General features: G+C 51.8%; 1 pseudogene; it reads right to left on the bottom strand.

The window, feature by feature from the left end:
- Nucleotides 1-2,818: 2,818 nt before the first annotated feature.
- LOC120661177 lies at nucleotides 2,819-14,542 on the bottom strand (annotated as a pseudogene).
- Between the last annotated feature and the right edge of the window lie 4,662 nt (nucleotides 14,543-19,204).

The raw sequence follows: 19,204 nt of genomic DNA, 5'->3' as shown, positions 1-19,204 counted from the left end.
AAAAGGATCAGGAGTGGGTTAGGATAGTGTGAAAAGGATTGGATTGAATCGGGCTATATATTATAATTTCAAGTTGGAACTTGATCGGGCTTACAACCTAATCACACAGGATTGGAGTGGGGCTCGGAGCCATTCCCAGGCAGGCGTAGGTGTAGGTTTAGCACAACACCGTACCACCAGCCACGGCTGCGTGCACAAAGCATACGTGCTGCATGAGAATGAGCAGTTGCTCGGCACCGCACGCACGCGCACTCACCACAGCACCAGCATGCCGCCCTCCTTTCATTTGCTGTAAACATGCATGTTTCATTCGTTCGAATGATATGATACCCATCGGTTTTTGTATATTGTGTGCCGCGTCTGTCTGTACTCGATCACTTTTCATTCCGGACTGGAACAGGGTGTTGTGCTATTAAGCAATCATTAAGTACTTAGATGATCTGATCGATGTAAAACCATACTGTTTTGGTGCACTACTACGAAGAGTGTTTCTAGGGCAGGTAAAAACCAAATTTTAGGGGCGGGTACTGCCTGACCCTACTTTTCATAGCTAAAAATGTTGTTTGAAGGGGCGGGTAATGCGCCCTGAAAATCCAATTCCAGGAGCAGATGAGAGCATGATATGCCCTTAGAAATTGATTTTCAGGGGCGGTTTAGACCACGGCCTGCCCCTACAGCACGGGTGGGCCCAGACATCTTCGTCAGAACAGCAAGATTTTAGAGATACAAGCGCTGCAATGTGGCCTGTCGTAAATGTTTTTTGGAAAAATCTACAGGGGTCAAATCTTTCCGATTCAGGTTCTGCAGGGTGAGGCCATTGATTCTGCAGTCGTGAAAAAAAAATCTGGCTCGATTCTGTGTCCGGATGGCAAAGATATCAAGGTTTTATTGTCGCCACAAAATCAGCATCGGCAGTCCACGGTGTCGGGTCCGCAAAGTACCTTATCGGACTGGTTATGAACTGTAATTGATACTGACTCATCTACACAGTCCACGCTACCACCCTATGCACCAGTCATGCCGCAAGGAACTCATCTAGGAACAAGATTTTAGAGATACGAGCGCTGCTCTGTGGCCTATAGTAAATGATTTTTCGAAAAATCTACCGAGGTCAAATCTTTCCGATTCAGGTTCTGCAGGGTGAGGCCTTTGATTCTGCAGCCGTCAAAAAAAAACCTGGCTCGATTCCATGTCCGGATGACAAAGATATAAAGGTTTTACTGTCGCCACAAAATCAGCATCGGCAGACCACGGTGTCGGGGTCCGCAAGGTATCTTAACGGACTGGTTACGCACTGTAATTGATACCGACTCATCTACACAGTCCATGCTACCTCCCTATGCACCAGTTGTGCCGCGAGGAACTCATCTAGGAACACGGGTGGGCCCAGACATCTTCATCAGATACCAAACAAAAAACAAATGAAAATGTCACCCATTCAAACAAAACACCCCTGAATTAAAATGCAGCAGGTGTGAGATCCAATTGTTTATTCATGTGTTGCGTCTCTCTGGTTGCCATTTCGTGGCTGCTTTAGACTACAGATGATTAGGTGTAGAAATTGATTTATTTATTTTTGAATAATAATTTTTAGAATAACATATATCTGAAATTGCGGAGGACATCCATTGTAGTGTTGAATCATGTAGTTTTAGAATAATAAAAACACCAGCAACATACAATAGACTTGGCATCTCGCTAGTTTATTGTTGTACCGCTATAAAAGGGCAAGTCCGTCCAACAATTCATGCTTGCCCTGTTAGCATTACACTTTTTTTGAACAGAAACAGCAGGGGAAACCCCCACTGTGGTAAATATATTTATAGGATAAAGCAAAATAAATAGAAAAAGTACAGAGCCCTAGAAGGGCAACAACAACACAAGAGTGCCCCCACCAACTGAAAAGAAAAAAAAACTATACATCAGCTATACAGAGTTTACCCAATCTAAGAAAACTTGTTTGTTGCTATCTTTTAGTCTGTGCGCTTGTAAAGCTGCTTCTTCAACAAACTGAGATGTCCAGGCTTGAAGAGAAGGCCTTCTTCCTTCAAAAATAAAGTTATTTCTTTGCTTCCAGATTCCCCATGCAGCAATGATAAAAGTTTCCACGAAGAAGTTGTTGCTGTTTTGCCTTGCATCTTTCATCATATTATAGAAAGGCAAATTAAAATTCCATAGCACTCCGATCTTTTCCCAACAAGCTTTGCTAAAGGGGCAAGTAAAGAAAAGATGCAAGGCGGTTTCTTCCAGATTTTCCCTACAAAGCACACAATTGTAGTTTCCATTTTCAATTTGAAAGTTTCTCCTTCTCAACAGATTTCTTGTGTTAAGCCTATCCATCAAAAGCAGACATGAAAAAACCTTCAGTTTGTTGTTGCATTTAGAGTTCCAAATCCATTGGAGTGGGGGGGGGGGGGGGGGGGGGGGGTTGATGTTTTTGAAGGGCAGGTTGTAGAACTTCTTGGATGAGTACCTGTGTGTCCCCCAAATGTAGTGCCATTTGTCCTTTTCATTCTCTTGAATCTGTAGATTCTGAATCAGGTTCTGAAGTTCCTGATATTCTTGAAATGCTTCAGTGGACAAAGGAGTGTGAAACTGATCTTCAATTATATTGTTTTGGAGGAATTCCACCACTGAGATATCTTGATTCTTGGCAAAGGAGAAGAGTCGAGGGAAGGCGTCATTTAGATGGTTATTGTTCCATACATCTTTCCACATCCTGCCTACGAAGCCACCACTGAAGTCACAACAATTAGAAGAATCAGACTCTAGATGCCCACGAGTCAGTTTGCCATTGGCATTCATCCGCTGGATTCCAGATTGATCGGCTGCATTAGGTGAGCAGCTGACCTTCGCCTTCGCTTCCCATCTGGTAGGTCAGCCTTCGCTTCTTGGGGGAGGACTCGCCACCTTTGCCTGCATTTTGCAGTGGGGACTTGACTCTCTTCCGAGCAAAGTGTGCCTCCATTTCTGGCCTCTGGATTCCAGATTGATCGGCTGCATTAGGTGAGCAGCTGACCTTTGCCTTCGCTTCCCATCTGGTAGTCAGCCTTCGCTTCTTGGGGGAGGACTCGCCACCTTTGCCTGCATTTTGCAGTGGGGACTTGACTCTCTTCCGAGCAAAGTGTCCCTCCATTTCTGGCCTCCGATTGGGACCAATGAGCCTTACATGGAATGGATTCTCTGCTGTGTAACACACCAACTCATTTGTGGCTTGTCCTTTGTCCAGACCAACACTTCTGCCGTTCACCTGTAACATTCACGTGGCTAAAAAAATGCTTGGGGTTGCACCAGATGACCAGATTACGAAACTGGAAGAAAAGGGAAGTTTACCAACTGGAGAAGGGCAGAGAATGTTCTGGCAACCTCATATTTTGGCCTGCCACTAACAATCTCACTAAAAGATGCAGTTCCTGTATTGTCAGTTCTTGATGAAAGTGTGTCAAGGATTTGCTCCCCATATGAACCGATATCAAAAGGTGGGTTTTTATCCTGACAAGACATGAATGTAGGGGAAGCGCTAAACAAGTTAATGGATGAAAATTTGTAAGCAGTTCAAGCCAGCAACAAACCTGCTCTTCCAAGGCATCCTCAATTCTTTCTTTCCATGTTGAAACTCGAGCATCCATCTCACTCTGTTGTTCAGCCTCAGCGATGCTGGCAAGGAGAGCATTCTGTATGAAGAATTATCTGTCAGTTTTGGAAGTTAAAGAGAAAAGGCAAATTCAGGACACAACTCAAAATTAAAGTTCGCAACTGCAATTTGGATTCTAGAAATCAACAGGCAAAATAAAGTTTCCAATCACATAAAAGCTTTGAAGCATCACCTCCAGGTGAGTTTTGAGGATTTTATGTGTGTGGATGGATGTGTAATATAGCTAAGTTAGTATAGCTTCGCTTTAACGTCATGTCATTAAGACTTTAGGTGTTTTTTTTTTCCACGAACGCGCCTGAACATGTATATTTCATTAAGTGGGATAGAGAGTGCGATCGCACACACGTCCAAGCCAGAAAAGGGCTTAGGCAGCACCAAAAACAAAAGAGCTTGTTACACTAAAGGAAATAAAAAGTGACCTACGACTAAGAATCTAACTCCACATCTGAAAATATTCAGCTGAGACATGCATGCATCTCATTGTCCAGGCAGTAACAACATTGAGGACAAACAACCATATGGCCAAAACAGTATGCCTTAAGTCCTTAACCAGTGCATGAATGAAAGGTGGAAGCACATTAAATATACCAGCATAATATTTTATTACTGCCAAAGATTGTTGCATGGGAATTTACTAATCACAATCAGTCAGTTCCTCCTGACACTTTATTCCAGAAACTTGTTTGTAAAACCCAACACATGACAAGGATGCAATATCAGAATTGTTGGGAAGACATTGCAACTAATCCTACAAGCAATTTTGTCCAATGCAGAAATAATCTATTATAATAAGGTTTATCCTAGCATGTTTTGACATGCTTACACCTAATATTTAGCCAACATATTGACTTATAGGGCACCAAGATGCTTGTAACCACACAAGACATAGATGTAAATGGACTATAGAACCATTAAAAAACTCACCAGATGTGAACGACACAAGTCGTCGAGGCTTGTATGTGTATTTATGTCATCCTGTGTACCATTCGGAGTTGCAGCAATAGTCTGAACAGAGGAAAAATAAAAATGAAATATTACCCAAATGTTGATGGATAAGTCTGTGTACTTGGTCTTTGTGGGGCTGCACAAGAGGAGATGCTCTTGCTGCAGCACGTTGTGCTTTGCTGCCCCTAGAGGACAGCAAGGACAGCATCTTGACTACCTTTCAGTTGGCATCTAGGACAACATCTAGGACAGCAGTTAGGACAGCAGTTAGGACTAGCAGTTAGCATCTTGGACTAGTGTCCTTAGCATCTAGCTTGGCTGCCCTGCAGCCCCTTTGTATAAATGTATCCCCAGCCCCCCCTTAGGATGGCATGGCTTTGAGTTTGTGAGTGAAGAAAAACCCAGAAAATTGCCCCAAGTTCATTGTCATCCTCTCAGCTCAATGAGAGTTAGAATTGAGCTTCTAACATCTGGTATCCAAGCCGTACTTTCCTGTAGGTTAGACATCTCCTGCTCTTCTCCCTCCCAAGCAGCAGTTCAGCCACCACCACCACCAGCTAGCACAGCAGCACCTGCTGCACCCTCTGCTCCACCTTCCTCACCCGAGCAGACGAGCAGCAGGCTGCGTCTTCTCCACGCAGCAGCCCCTTGGAGGCGCGCCATGTCCGACGCACCGTCTCAGCGCTCGGTCGCCTCGAGCGCACGGCGTCAGCGAGATGCCGAGCTCGCCGCGGCAGAGGAGCGCAGGCGAGCGACGGCACAAGCCGCTGCAGCAGCGGCGAGGGCGGCCAGGCTGGCTGCAGCGGAGCTGGCGGCGGACAGGGCGGAGGTGGAAGCAGAGGCGGCGGAGGATGCAGCGCGTGCGGCGGAGGTCGAGGTTGAGACCTTGCGCGGCAGCCTCAGCGGCTCCATCGCCGGCGACGCCACCGCCGACGAGGACCTTAAGGAGTTGGAGAGGGAGAGAGCGCGGGACCGGACCGCGCGGTTGGCAGCAGCCCACCCCGGCGGCGGCGGCCTGGATGGCGGCGCGCCCGGCGGCGGTCCAGGGGCCCGCGCGCCCGGCGGTGGCCTGGACGGCGGCACGCCCGACGGCGGCCTGGACGGCGGCGCGCCCGGCGACGGTCCAGGGGCCCGCGCGCTCGGCGGCGGCCTGGACGGCGGCACGCCCGGCGACGGTCCAGGGGGCTGCGCACCCGGCGGCGGAGGCCGTGCCCCTGGCGGCGGCGCGCAGGGCGGAGGCGGCGCCCCTGGCGGCGGCGCGTAGGGCGGTGGCGGCGCTCCTGGCTGGGGTGCGCGCGGCGGCGCCCCCGGCTACCACGGCCTCCAGGCGGTGGTCAGGGACGTCGGTCCCGGCGGTGGGTGGCCCACCCTCACCAAGACCAACTACGTCGAGTGGGCCGCGGTCATGGAGGTGAAGCTCCACGTGCGGCACATGTGGGAGATAGTCCGGTACGGCGACGTCGGCTACGATGAGGATCGACGGGCGCTGGATGCTCTCATCACAGCAGCCCCGCCCGAGATGCAGTTCACGCTTTCCAAGAAGCGAACTGCCAAGGAGGCCTGGGACTCCATCGCTGCGGCACGTATCGGCAGCGACCGCGCCCGCAAGACCACTCTCCAGGCACTTCGCAAGGAGTGGGAGAACCTGTCCTTCAAGCCAGGTGAGGATGTTGATGACTTCGCCCTCCGTCTCAACACTCTGCTGCAGAAGGTGGTGCAGTTCGGCGACGACACCTACGATGAGGAGAGAGCCGTCGAGAAGCTCTTCCGCTGCGTCCCCGAGAGGTACAAGCAGACCGCTCGCTCGATCGAGTCTCTGCTGGACCTCTCCACCATGACGATCGAGGAGGTGATAGGTCGCCTCAAGGTCGTCGACAGCGACGAGCCACAGCCTCCCTCGGGAGGCATCTCCATCGGTGGGAAGCTCCACCTTACTCAGGAGCAGTGGGAGGCCCGGCGCGGTGACAGGAGGAGGGGGGAGCCCTCTTCCTCGACTGGTGGCCGCAAGCGCGGCAAGCCGCGAAAGGGGCGCGGAGGTGCCCAAGCCGGGGCACGAGGGCGCGCCGAGGGTGGTGCCCACGGAGATGCTCATGGCGGCGCCGCCAATAGGCCCAAGGCGGCACGAGACGACGCTTGCCACAACTGTGGCAGGCCCGACCACTGGGCCAGGGACTGCCCGCAGCGGAGGCATGGGGGCCAAGCCCACGTCGCGGAGACCCAGCCGGATGACGAGCCGGCTCTGTTCCTACTCCACGGGGACATGGAGCCGCATCCGGCGGCACCGCCTGCCACCGCTCTACTCCACCTCGACGAGCCGCGTGCCCGAGTCCTCCTCGGCAACGGCTCCGACGATGACAGGGTCGATGGCTGGTACCTCGACTCCGGCGCCACGCATCACATGACCGGGCGGCGGGAGTTCTTCTCTGACCTGGACGTCGACATAGGTGGCTCCGTCAGGTTCGGGGACTCCTCCGCCGTGGAGATCAAGGGCGTGGGCTCCGTGATCTTCACCGCCAAGTCCAGAGAGCACCGGATGCTCACCGGAGTCTACTACATCCCGGCGCTGCGGAACTCCATCATCAGCCTTGGGTAGCTCGATGAGAGCGGCTCCCGGGTGGTGATCGACAGCGGGGTCCTCCGCATCTGGGACCACCGTCGCTAGCTTCTCGCCAGGGTGGTTCGAGGGAAGAACCGCCTCTACATCCTCCACGTCGGGGTGGCCCAGCCTCTTTGTCTTGCAGCTCGCAGGGACGACGAGGCGTGGCAGTGGCACGAGCGCTTTGGGCACCTTCACTTTGAGGCCCTGAAGCGGCTTAGCGCCAAGGAGATGGTGCGAGGCCTCCCGAGCCTCGACCACGTGGAGCAGCTCTGCGACGTCTGCGTACTGACGAAGCAGAGGCGACACTCCTTCCCCCAGCAGGCGAGCCTCCGAGCCAGGGAGCGGCTCGAGCTCGTACACGGGGACTTGTGTGGCCCGGTGACACCGGTCACACCAGGAGGACGGTGCTACTTCCTGCTGCTCGTCGACGACCTCTCCCGCTTCATGTGGGTGATGATCCTCGGCAGCAAGGGAGAGGCTGCGGACGCCATCAGGCGTACTCAGGCTGCTGCGGAGGCGGAGAGCGGCCGCAAGTTGCGCATGCTGCGCACCGACAATGGCGGCGAGTTCACGGCGGCTGAGTTCGCGGCGTACTGCGCGGATGAGGGCATCCAGCGCCACTACTCCGCGCCGTACAGCCTGCAGCAGAACGGCGTCATCGAGCGGCGCAACCAGACGATTGTGGGGATGGCCCGGGCCCTCCTCAAGCAGAGGGGGATGCCGACTGTCTTCTGGGGAGAGGCGGTGGTGACGGCCGTCTACATCCTCAACCACTCGCCCATCAAGGCACTCGACGGCATGACGCCGTATGAGGCTTGGCATGGGCGTAAGCCGGCGGTCTCCCACCTACGGGTCTTCGGCTGCCTCGCGTTCGCCAAAGAGCTTGGCGACATCGGCAAGCGCGACGACAGGAGCACTCCGGGAGTGTTCATCGGCTACGCGGAGGGTTCGAAGGCCTACCGCATTCTCGACACGGAGACACAGCGTGTGCGCACGGCGCGCGACGTTGTGTTCGACGAAGGGCGAGGATGGGCGTGGGACAAGGCGGTGGACGACTGCTCGGCTCCGACGTACGACGACTTCACCGTCGAGTACGTCCACTTCGAGGGAGCCGGGGAAGTAGGCAGCTCTCCTTCGCCGAGCGTGCCTACCCTGGTCCCCGAGCCTCCACCGACTCCGGCGCCCGACACACCGGCGGCACCACGCTCTTCAGCTACGACTCCAACTGCGCCGAGTTCCTCGGCTGCACCACCACAGCCGGCGACGCCGCGCACTCCAGTACCGATGGCCACTCCTCCGGGCACGTCTACTTCGACACCTGCTCGCGCTAAGCACAGTCCGATGGAGTTCGCTACTCCGCTCTCTCACGATGAGGAGCGCGTCGACGCGTACCACGACGGCGAGCCGTTGCAGTACCGTACGATGGAGGACCTTCTCGGTGATCAGCCGGTGCCGGGACTAGTGCCTCACGACCTAGAGGCGCAGTTGCACCTCGCGTGCGACGACGGCGAGCCTCGGTCTTTCGCAGAGGCCGAGGGACACGCGGCATGGCGTGCCGCGATGCAGTCGGAGATGGACGCGGTTGAGAAGAACTGCACTTGGGAGCTTGCTGACCTCCCTCGCGGTCACCGCGCGATCACCCTTAAGTGGGTGTTCAAGCTGAAGAGGGATGAGGCCGGCACCGTCGTCAAACACAAGGCTCGCCTGGTGGCACGAGGTTTCGTGCAGCAAGAGGGAGTCTACTTCGACTATGCCTTCGCTCCCGTGGCACGGATGGAGTCTGTGCGACTCCTCCTTGCGCTAGCTGCCCAGGAGGGCTGGCGTGTCCATCACATGGACGTCAAGTCGGCGTTTCTCAACGGCGACTTGAAGGAGGAGGTCTACGTGCACCAGCCGCCGGGGTTTGCGATCCCTGGCAAGGAGGGCAAGGTGCTACGCCTACGCAAGGCCCTCTATGGCTTGCGGCAGGCCCCGAGGGCGTGGAACGCCAAGCTGGACTCCACGCTCAAGGGGATGGGCTTCGAGCAAAGCTCGCACGAGGCGGCCATCAACCGGCGGGGCAATGGAGCAAATGCCTTGCTGGTGGGTGTCTACGTCGACGACATGGTGATCACCGGCACCAAGGATGCGGAGGTGGCGGCATTCAAGGAAGAGATGAAGGCCACCTTCCAGATGAGTGACCTGGGGCCTCTCTCCTTCTACCTGGGGATCGAGGTGCACCAAGATGACTCCGGGATCACGCTTCGACAGACCGCCTATGCCAAGCGCGTCGTTGAGCTAGCTGGGCTCACCGACTGCAACCCAGCTCTCACTCCGATGGAGGAGAGGCTGAAGCTGAGCCGTGACAGCACGACGGAGGAGGTGGACGCCACCCAGTACCGGCGCCTTGTGGGGAGCCTTCGCTACCTCGCCCACACATGGCCGGACTTGGCGTTCTCCGTCGGCTACGTTAGTCGGTTCATGCAGCGACCGACGACGGAGCACCAGCAGGCCGTGAAGAGGATCATCCGCTATGTTGCGGGGACTCTCGACCACGGTCTCCACTACACGAGGTGCCCTGGAGCTCTGCTCCAGGACCGGGATGGTTCAATCTTCCCACAAGACGACGCACAAGACTTAGGGGGAGAATGATGGATAAGTCTGTGTACTTGGTCTTTGTGGGGCTGCACAAGAGGAGATGCTCTTGCTGCAGCACGTTGTGCTTTGCTGCCCCTAGAGGACAGCAAGGACAGCATCTTGACTACCTTTCAGTTGGCATCTAGGACAGCAGTTAGGACTAACAGTTAGCATCTTGGACTAGTGTCCTTAGCATCTAGCTTGGCTACCCTACAGCCCCTTTGTATAAATGTATCCCCAGCCCCCCCCCCCCTTGGGATGGCATGGCTTTGAGTTTGTGAGTGAAGAAAAACCCAGAAAATTGCCCCAAGTTCATTGTCATCCTCTCAGCTCAATGAGAGTTAGAATTGAGCTTCTAACAAATGTTGGGTAGCTAAACACAGGAACCAGCAAATAAAAATGTCAATTAAATAAACCTCGCCAGGATATGTTGGAACATAAGGATCAACATCTATGTCATTTGGCATGTCTGGATCATCATTCTCAAAATTAATGCCAGTATTTGATCCATTGTCATCTTTCAAATCTCCAAACACATTGGGATTTTCTTCTCCAAATTCAAATGATCTCAAAAATTGCATGTTGGATGGTTAACAAATTAAATAATTTCTAGTTCACCAAAAAAGATATAAATTAAATAAGTCAAATCAAAAGATTAGACATGCCTAATTTACATGGACACTGTAACAATGCTGAGTACCTTTTCAAAACAAGGGGGTGATTGGAAACCATAATGTTCCTCCTGCTGAGACTGCTGCGCTTCAAAAGATTTAGCATGTTCAGGTATGACGACGCCATCCATCTTTGCCATAGGAAAAAGAAATGTGAGAGTTTTCTTTTTCGAAGTGCCAATAACCACCCGTGGAGAACCTTTCACTGCTCCAAAACAGATCAGTAAAGACAGTTCAATACATAGGTCATCAAAATAGCTTTACAAAGCACTAAACAAAAGAGATATATCCAACTTCCAGTACCTCTTAGGTAAGACCGAATCTTTAGGTTGCCAGGTTCATGTGGATTCAAAGGTTTCCATGGATCCTCATCATCAGAATAATCTCCAACAGGATCCTCTATATCATCTGGGTGAGGCATTCCAACATCATCAGCAAAGCTAGGTTCAACAGGATCAGACCAATGGTTGTCATCAGGAATGGTTTCTTGAGTTGAAGATTGGTCAGGATTCTCCTGGGTTGGATCTAGACCTCCTAAGACTTTTCCAGCGGACGATTTACGACATGTGCCCGCTGATCTAGCATTTGGGGAAGTGAAAACATTGGCTCGGCTTTTAGAAGGTGCTGAACTGCCTTGATGAGCCACACTATTTTCTTTACCAGAATGTTTTCCTTGCAGGAAGTCAAAAACAGCTGGTGCATCACAAGGATCCAGCAGGAGGAAATCTCCATAAAAATCACATGTTGCTAACTGCAATACATAAATAATTATGACTATTTCAGTATGGAAGTAAAATTTGACCAAATTTGGCCAGAAGGTTTTGCTAAAGGGGGATAGAAAGTTTACCAAATATGTGTCTAGCTCACTCGCTTCGCTATCCAGACAGTCCCCTTCAAACACCAGTAGATTTGCTGGTGGCCTCACAATTTTGCTTCGAAAACCATCTCGATTGACATTGTTATTCAGAGATGTCCTTGATTCCGCTGGAAATTTAAACAGGGTTAAAAAAATGTTCTTAGCTCCATGACATTCCAAGTCAGTGATGGATTCACTTACCAGGGACATCATCTAACCCCATAAATATATCATCTTCTTCATTGGCAATCGTGCTAGGGTCACTTTGATTAGCTTGAGCTGAGCCATTTTCCAGTTGATCCTGCCTGGTATAATTATAATGCTTTAGACTATTGCAGCTAATAAGAAAAGATTAGCATGTTATAGTATTAGAGAAATCCTCAAAATATCATTTAAATGTTGAACACCTAAGGTGCCACGCTGGTCTAAACTCTAGACGATCATAAGAACCACTCTTGTACATACAATGACAACTTGATGAATCAGAATTCTATTCTCCCAGCAGTACTATAAGCTGAGAGTTGTCAAGATGTTTATCAGACTATTGCAGCATTTTCCCACTACTTAAAGAGTGTTCCAAAAATGTAGGAGTGAAATAATCAAACAGTAAGGCAAGATCATACTTTTTAAGGCTGCAAGGCGAGACATGGCAAGCCACTCATTCGAGTGGACTAGGCGGCACCTAGGCGACCATAAGGCGAGGCAAGGCAATGCCTTACAATTATAAGAAATAGGAAAATGGCAACAGGGAATAGGCAAGAAAAAGGGAAAAAGGGAAAAAGAAAAAACAGAAAAGGGCAAATGTAAAGAGAATGGTTGGGCCAGCCCAATAAGCAGCCCACAAGTGTGTCATTATCCCTTCTCTGGTCATCTCTCACCTCACGGGCGCAGAGCAGCGGTGCCGCATCTTCTCCCTGCTTCACGCACACAGATGCGCGCCGCCGCATCTCCCTCCTTCATGCAGGCGCAGTTTCGTCGCATCTCCTCCCACATGGCTCACGTAGGTACAGTGTCGCCCGCCCATCCTCGCTGCTCCTGGCTGCATGCACTCAGCCTGCCTCTGCTCCCTTCACTACCTCCTGCTGCTGCTCCCTCAGATCCGCCGCAGATGACCCAAGCGGCAACAGATCTGGTGGGGATGAGCGAGGAGGTAGCTGTATGGCCTCTCCCTATCGATTTCCTCTGCTTTTGGCTAGGCGATGGGGACGCCTTACACCCTGCAAGCGCCTCGACGACTTGTTTTTTTTTTGGAAAGGAGTCGGCAGGGAAGATCCCTACTTATTTTTTTTCATTTTATTATATATATGGGCAAGAATACAAAGAATAAAGTAATATACCTGCCGACTACGTTGAAACCTAAGCACCTAAGGCGTACATGAGGCAATGTGTACCCTCCTCTCAATGGAGGTGGAACAGGGTTCAAGGCAGTAAAGGAGGACATGCTTAATTGCTTACTGTAATATTAAGAGTGGCAGCAGCAATGGTGAAACAAAGGAGGAGGCAATGTGGAAGGGGCAATGGAGGAAATGGAGCCATTGGTATTGTGAAAGGGGCTGACCCCGATGGCAAGTAATATTCCATTGGAATTTCCAAATTCGTCGGGGCCGGCTGACACCGATGGCTCGCTGTAGCTCCACCCCTACACCTACATGATGCTTTAGTACCATGATTAGATCACTATCTTCCAAAGTACAGGAAGGCCTTCATTTAGCATTATGTTGGCATTGATCCCTTTGAGCACAGAGTAAATCTAACCAAGTGAACATGGATTTGGGCCATCTACTTGAGCTCAATGCTTGGGAGCTACATATAGAGTTTAAGACAATAAAATGCCCGGCATGGTGGAGTCCCAAGAGGAAGAATGATACTCCGTAGGTGCCAGCAGAGATAATCTGAAACAGGCATACTTCATCGAGGTTCCTATGAGGGGGATACATATGCCTTATTTTGAAACTCTATGGTTTCCAAACCAAGCAGCAAATGTGTATCTGCCGCATTTTTAAAGCCTACTCATTTTAGATGCACAAAAATGTAGAATGCATTTATCACTGTCGGTTTCAGGCCCACATTCGACAACGGTAACATTACATATAGTGTCCAGGGAACCAATTAGTACATAACGGATAAAAATGAAATCAGCATCTACCTTTACTTACTTCTTTTGCGAAAGGAACTCTAACGCATGAAGCACCAACGAGTACAAGAACTCCACCTTCCTACTGTACACTTGAACCGATCCTTGGAGTAATAATGCGGCTGCAGATAAGAAAAAACAAATTAACAGGGCAACTGCAGACTTGAAAAAGGAAAGAACTTTGCTGTGATGCGATACCCATATTAAATTGTCCTTAGGAAGGCTAAACCTTGGGTGAGCTAAACAACTAAAAAGAAGCTGGTTTCTTTAACATTTATTCAAGCAAAGGAAATAACACAACGCAAAATGAAGCAAGTCCACATGTTCCAGGCTCCATCCATAGTCAATCCATCCCTGCTCTACAGACACCTACAGATAGCACAAAACCCCGGCCCTCCGCACCACCGTACCTTCGGCAAAGTTGACAGAGCGGGCCCCGTCCTCGCTGGAGACCTCCCCTGAGCAGAATCTTGAGCAGGTACTCCTCGAGGCTCTTGGCAACTGTCATGACCCAACGAGGATGCTATGATCCAAGAGAAGCCCAAGACTATCAAGCCCATTTGCGGAGTCACAGCCCAAGTAAAGTCAAAGGCCAAGACTACATAACTGAGCTGCTAGCACATCTGTAGGGATCGAACAAGAAATTCAGAAACAGAAATAGAAGAGGAAAAGGAAGAGCGTCTTCCTCCTCAGGCTACCAAGATCTTCTCATACTTTCTCTTGTGACTGCTCACGTCCCGGAGTTGATCTCGCCGGTGGCTACGGGTTGTTACAGCAACGTCCACCTCCCAATTCGACTCGGGGTCCCTATTTGCCTGCAGAATCGGGAACCTCCCGCTGTTCGAGCCCACCTCCCATCCGCCGCCGTCCATGCCTCCGTCCCAGGCTACTAGGCCCAAGAAAACATCTTTTTTGCGGGATTAGGGCTAGAAACCCGGTTCCAGAAGCTTCTGGAAATGAGCGGGAGACGTAGGCGCGAGGAATCGGAGATGCGAAGGGGAAGGGAAAGCGGAAGAAGGGGGGCAAGCCGGCTAGGGTTGGGAGAGGGTTTGGGGAATTTTGGATTTTGGGGTTCTCCCGCTCAATGGATTTGCATTAGCGCGAAAGAGAAACCCGTTCGCTGTGACGTAGAACCCTCTATGGTGACGTTTGGATATAGGGAATTGGGAGGGATAGGGAGGAGGAGGGGAGGGTGCCCTCGCGGGGTCAAGCGCCGCCGCGCGCAGGGGAGGGAGCAGGGGGCCCACCGTGCACCGGCCGCCACGCAAGGTGGAGGAGGGAGTCCTTTGACATACATGCCATTAAAAAAGTTAGGTGTGTCATACATGCCACTGAATAGTTGAATGAGTCATCTATGCCATCGCGCGAATTTCTTTTGACATGTGTGTCATTCCATCCATATTCCATTAGAACTTAACAGAGTTAGAGCCCTTACAGATGGGACCCACCAATCCAAATGACCATTGTGCCTCTGGATGTGCTCCTACGGTCCGTGCGCGCGCCACCGGCAGGGCGCCGCGCCCCTCCTTCGCCTCTCCCCTGCTCGCTGTGCCGCTCTGCCCTCCGCGCCGCCGCCCGCTCACCGCGCCACCGGCTCGCTTGCTTGCCGTGCCCGCCACGCCCCCCACGCCGGCGGAGCAGGGGAGGGCCGCGCCGTGCTTCGCTGCACGCGCCATGGCCCCGCGCGTGACCGCCGCCGTGGAAGGCCATGCCCGCCGCTGACCATGCCCAACGCGAACGTCGTGCCCGCCACCAGGGAAGGTCGTGCCCGCCGTGCCGCCACTGGCCGCGCCCGCCGTGCCGCCACTGGCCGCGCCCGCCGCGCACGCCATGCTGCTCCGGCATGGACAAGGGTGAGGAGAGCGCGCACGCGCTCGCCTAGTGCCTCGCCAACGTCATCTCCCCGGCGGGCGGCGACACGCTCGTGCTCGTGCACGCGCGCTGCCGGTCCCCCGTCTACGCCGCCATGGACAGCGCAGGTATGACTGCCGCATTGGTCGCTAGGTTCCTTTGCTCAAATCGACGATCGATGATGGCCTTGCTTCCGAGCTCACCGGCGGTTTCGAATCGGCTGCTCGACCTGCTCGTCATGGGCAGCCATGGATACAGCTTCATCCAGAGGTATCACTCATTTTCGTTACATTTCAAAACTAGGAGTACAAGCATCCATCTCGATCTCGCGAAAGCAATGCCATGGCCACTGGATAAGGATCGGAGGAGAAAAATCTTTTGCTTACCATCCCCTCCAATTTTGACATTTACACGGCCGTCACTGGGTGCGAATTGCTTACAGGGCGGGCGTTCCTGAGCAGCGTCAGCAACCACTGCGCACAGGCACCCGGGGCCGCAGGCCCAGAGGAGGCGCGGCAGAGGAGCAGCTCCTCGATGGCGCCGCCGACACCAGCTGCTCCGACTTGGTGCTGCCGCGCGCCTTCGCTCGCCGGAGAGAGAGAGAGAGAGAGACAGAGTAGCAGAGTATTCGAGGGAGAGAGAGACACGGAGGGAGGAGGACGCTGTGGGAGTAAAAAAAGAAGGGACACAGGGAGAAAGCATGGGGAGAGAGACATCGAATCCTCTCCAGGAAGTAGAAGGGCAAATCAGTCTTTCTCCCTCTTCGTTAGTGTCTGTTATGCCTCTTTCCGTTCAAAGTGGCATGTGCGTCACAAAAAAATCGTGCGATGGTATAGATGACCCATCTAACTTTTTAGTGGCATGTATGGCACATCCAACTATATTAATGGCATGTATGTCAAAGACTCTGGAGGAAGAGGGTGCTCACGCGGGATCAAGCGCCGCCGCCCGCGCCAGGGAGGGGAGAAGGAGGGAGGGGGGGTCGAGCGCCAGGGTTTTTTTATACATTTTTTACCATTATACCGAGTGTCACTCGCTCAATTATCACTCTTAGGATGACGCCTACATCTATACCATTATTGTTTAGAGGCTCCTTCTTTTTTACCACATTTGCCTATGTGGCAGTCCACGTCGGCCTGACATGCTAGATCCGAGTCAGCGGAGGGGTGCGCAAAGACCTCGGTGCCCCTGCCCATTTCCTCTTTACGTCGCGCCCGCGCGGACCCCGTTGACCGACCCCTCTCTCTCTCTCATTTCGTCCCCCCTCCCCGTCCTCGACGGCTCTCTTTCTTACCCCCGCCGCCACCGCCTCCCCTCCCATCCCGCCTCTCCCAGCGCCAAGCCGACCTCATGGTGACCGGACTTTTGTCGCGCCGCACATGATTGAAGGTATGTATGCCGGATTTCTCTTATTTTCTCATTGCCACCGAGAGGCCACGTCGATTAGGCCCGTGGTCGCAATGGATAGTGGTGATTGCCCTCCCTGGTAAGTCCTTAAGCTCCACTCCTTGAATGTGCATAATCCGCATAGCAAATAGAGTAGTTCCTCATGTTTTTCATTATTTCTTATGATGCCAGGATCGATCCTGGCAATGCATTTAGGCTAGTTGTTAAGGTTTCTCCATATGTTGCTAATGGTGAGTACGGGCTAGTAGAGATGGCAGAGCAGCACCATGACATATGGTTTGATATCAACAGTCCTTACTCTCTGGATCAATCCACTGAGGAATTAGCCTCAAAAATTATGTGGGGGCCTAGTCAAACACTATCAATCTGGGTTCTTGACCAAGATACTGGGTCTAAGTGGAAGCTAAGGAGGGATGAGCATCTGAATCAAATGATTGAGGACAGATTGGATGAGAGAAAGGCCTTTCTTGTAGTAGATGTTGTGAGCAAAGCCTCTGTTAATGCCAAAGCTTTCTCTGATGCATCAAAAGGTAGATGTGTCTCTGGTGTGACTAATGAATCCAATGCAGAGGCAAATGAGGTTGAAGGTTGTGGTGATACCCAGAGTCTCCCCCCCCCCCACCAGCCCCTGCTGAATAGCCAATACTAGTAGTAGATTGGAGCACTCTTACCATATTAGAGGACCCAGATGAAGATGGACTAGCTGCACAGCTCCTTGATGAGGATCATGTATATGAGGCAATGGGGTTCAAGGACACTGTGCAACCAGAAGAAGAAGAAGCTGGTGGACAAGAGGTGCCAATTCCAGCTATGTCAGCAGAGATGCAGGAAGATATGAATGAAGCATCTGTTAATGTTGATGACACAGCTGATGAAGAGCCAATGTATGAATGGGACAGGGACAATCCCGATCTGAGTGTAGGCATTTGCAACCCTAGCATGACAGATTTGAGGCTTGCTGTTAGGCAGCATGGCATAGTTAATGAGTTTGAGGTTCAAACTGAACATTCTGACAAAGAATGGTACATGATTTGCTGTGCTGCTCAAGGCTGTCCATTGAAACTTAGAGCTAGAACCCAGCATGATGGCAGTGTCAGGGTATAACTTCTTTTTTTTTGTACTTTTGTGAAGCATCTGACTTTATGTGCTATGTTTGATACTAATTTGAGTTGAATTGTACTTATCTGTGGCTGTTTGTTATATGTGCATATACAAATAAATCGGGGAGCACATAATTGTGTATCTACACAGAGGGTTCTGATCAGGATGGCATCAATAAGCTGGGTGGCAGAGAGGGCTGTTCCTTTGCAGAAGATGAAGCCATCAATGGGGGCTACTGAAATGCAAAAGGAGTTAAGGTTCAAATACAACATTGATATCCCCTACCAGACAGTGTACAATGGGACTAAGAGAGCATCTGAGAAGTTATTTGGTAAGTGGAATGATTCTTTTGATTGGTTGTATAGGTTTAAGGCAGAGATAGAACTAAGATCTCCTAGTAATGTGATAGAGATTGACACTGTCACTGATGAAGATGGCAAAGTTAGGTTTAGCAAATTTTTTTGTGCATTCAAGGCATGCATAGATGGTTTCTTGAATGGCTGCAGACCATATCTTAGTAAAGACTCTATGGGTCCGTTTGGTTGCCTGTATTTGGGGGCCGTTTAGTTCCCAAAAATTTTCACCCAAAAATTTTCACCTCCCCTTTAAACACATGTATGAAGCACTAAATGTAATTAAATAACAAAACTAATTACACAGTTTGGATGTACACGATGAGGCGAATCTTTTAAGCCTAATTATTGCATGATTAGCCATAAGTGCTACAGTAACCCACATGTTCTAATGGTGCGGTCAAAGGCCTCAAAAGATTCGTCTCGCGGTTTCCAAGTGAGTTTTGAAATTAGTTTTTTAATTAGTGTCCGAAAAACCCTCCCGACATCTGGTCAAACAGTCAATTTGACATACAAAAATTTTCATCCAGGGAACTAGGGCAGTTAGCCAGGCTCTGGCAATGCAAGAAAGGCCTCTTAACCTGGCTTATCTAGTACGCTCGATTCGGTCGCATTAATTTGGCCAGGCTAGCATTGGTGCACGGTGGCTCTGCTGGCGGTTCCTATCACCTCCGCACCGCATCTCCCCTGTCCTCCTCCACCATGGACGTTCGCAACCACGTGAGTTCGTCCTCCTCCACCATCTCCGTCGGAGCTCGGCGAGGTGCCGCGGGATCGATGCGGAGCTCGGCGAGGTGTCGCGGTGTGGGAGGCTGCACGAAGAAGAAGGACTCCACTACCGGGTGTCGAGGCTGCCGCTGGGCGCGGGCGGCGGCGGCGGCGGCGCGTTGTCGTCGTCGCGCTCGCGGTCGCCGTCAATCAGGCGGACCTCGTCGCACCGGCTACTGCAGTTCTCGCAGGAATTCTGCGCCGCGTGCTGCTGCTGGCCCCGCTGACGCCGTGTCCAAGCTGCTGGC

The sequence above is a fragment of the Panicum virgatum genome, chromosome 2N, assembly GCF_016808335.1.
Source record: "Panicum virgatum strain AP13 chromosome 2N, P.virgatum_v5, whole genome shotgun sequence".
Taxonomy (NCBI): Eukaryota; Viridiplantae; Streptophyta; class Magnoliopsida; order Poales; family Poaceae; genus Panicum; species Panicum virgatum.
This window is presented reverse-complemented; position numbering and strand designations above follow the sequence as displayed.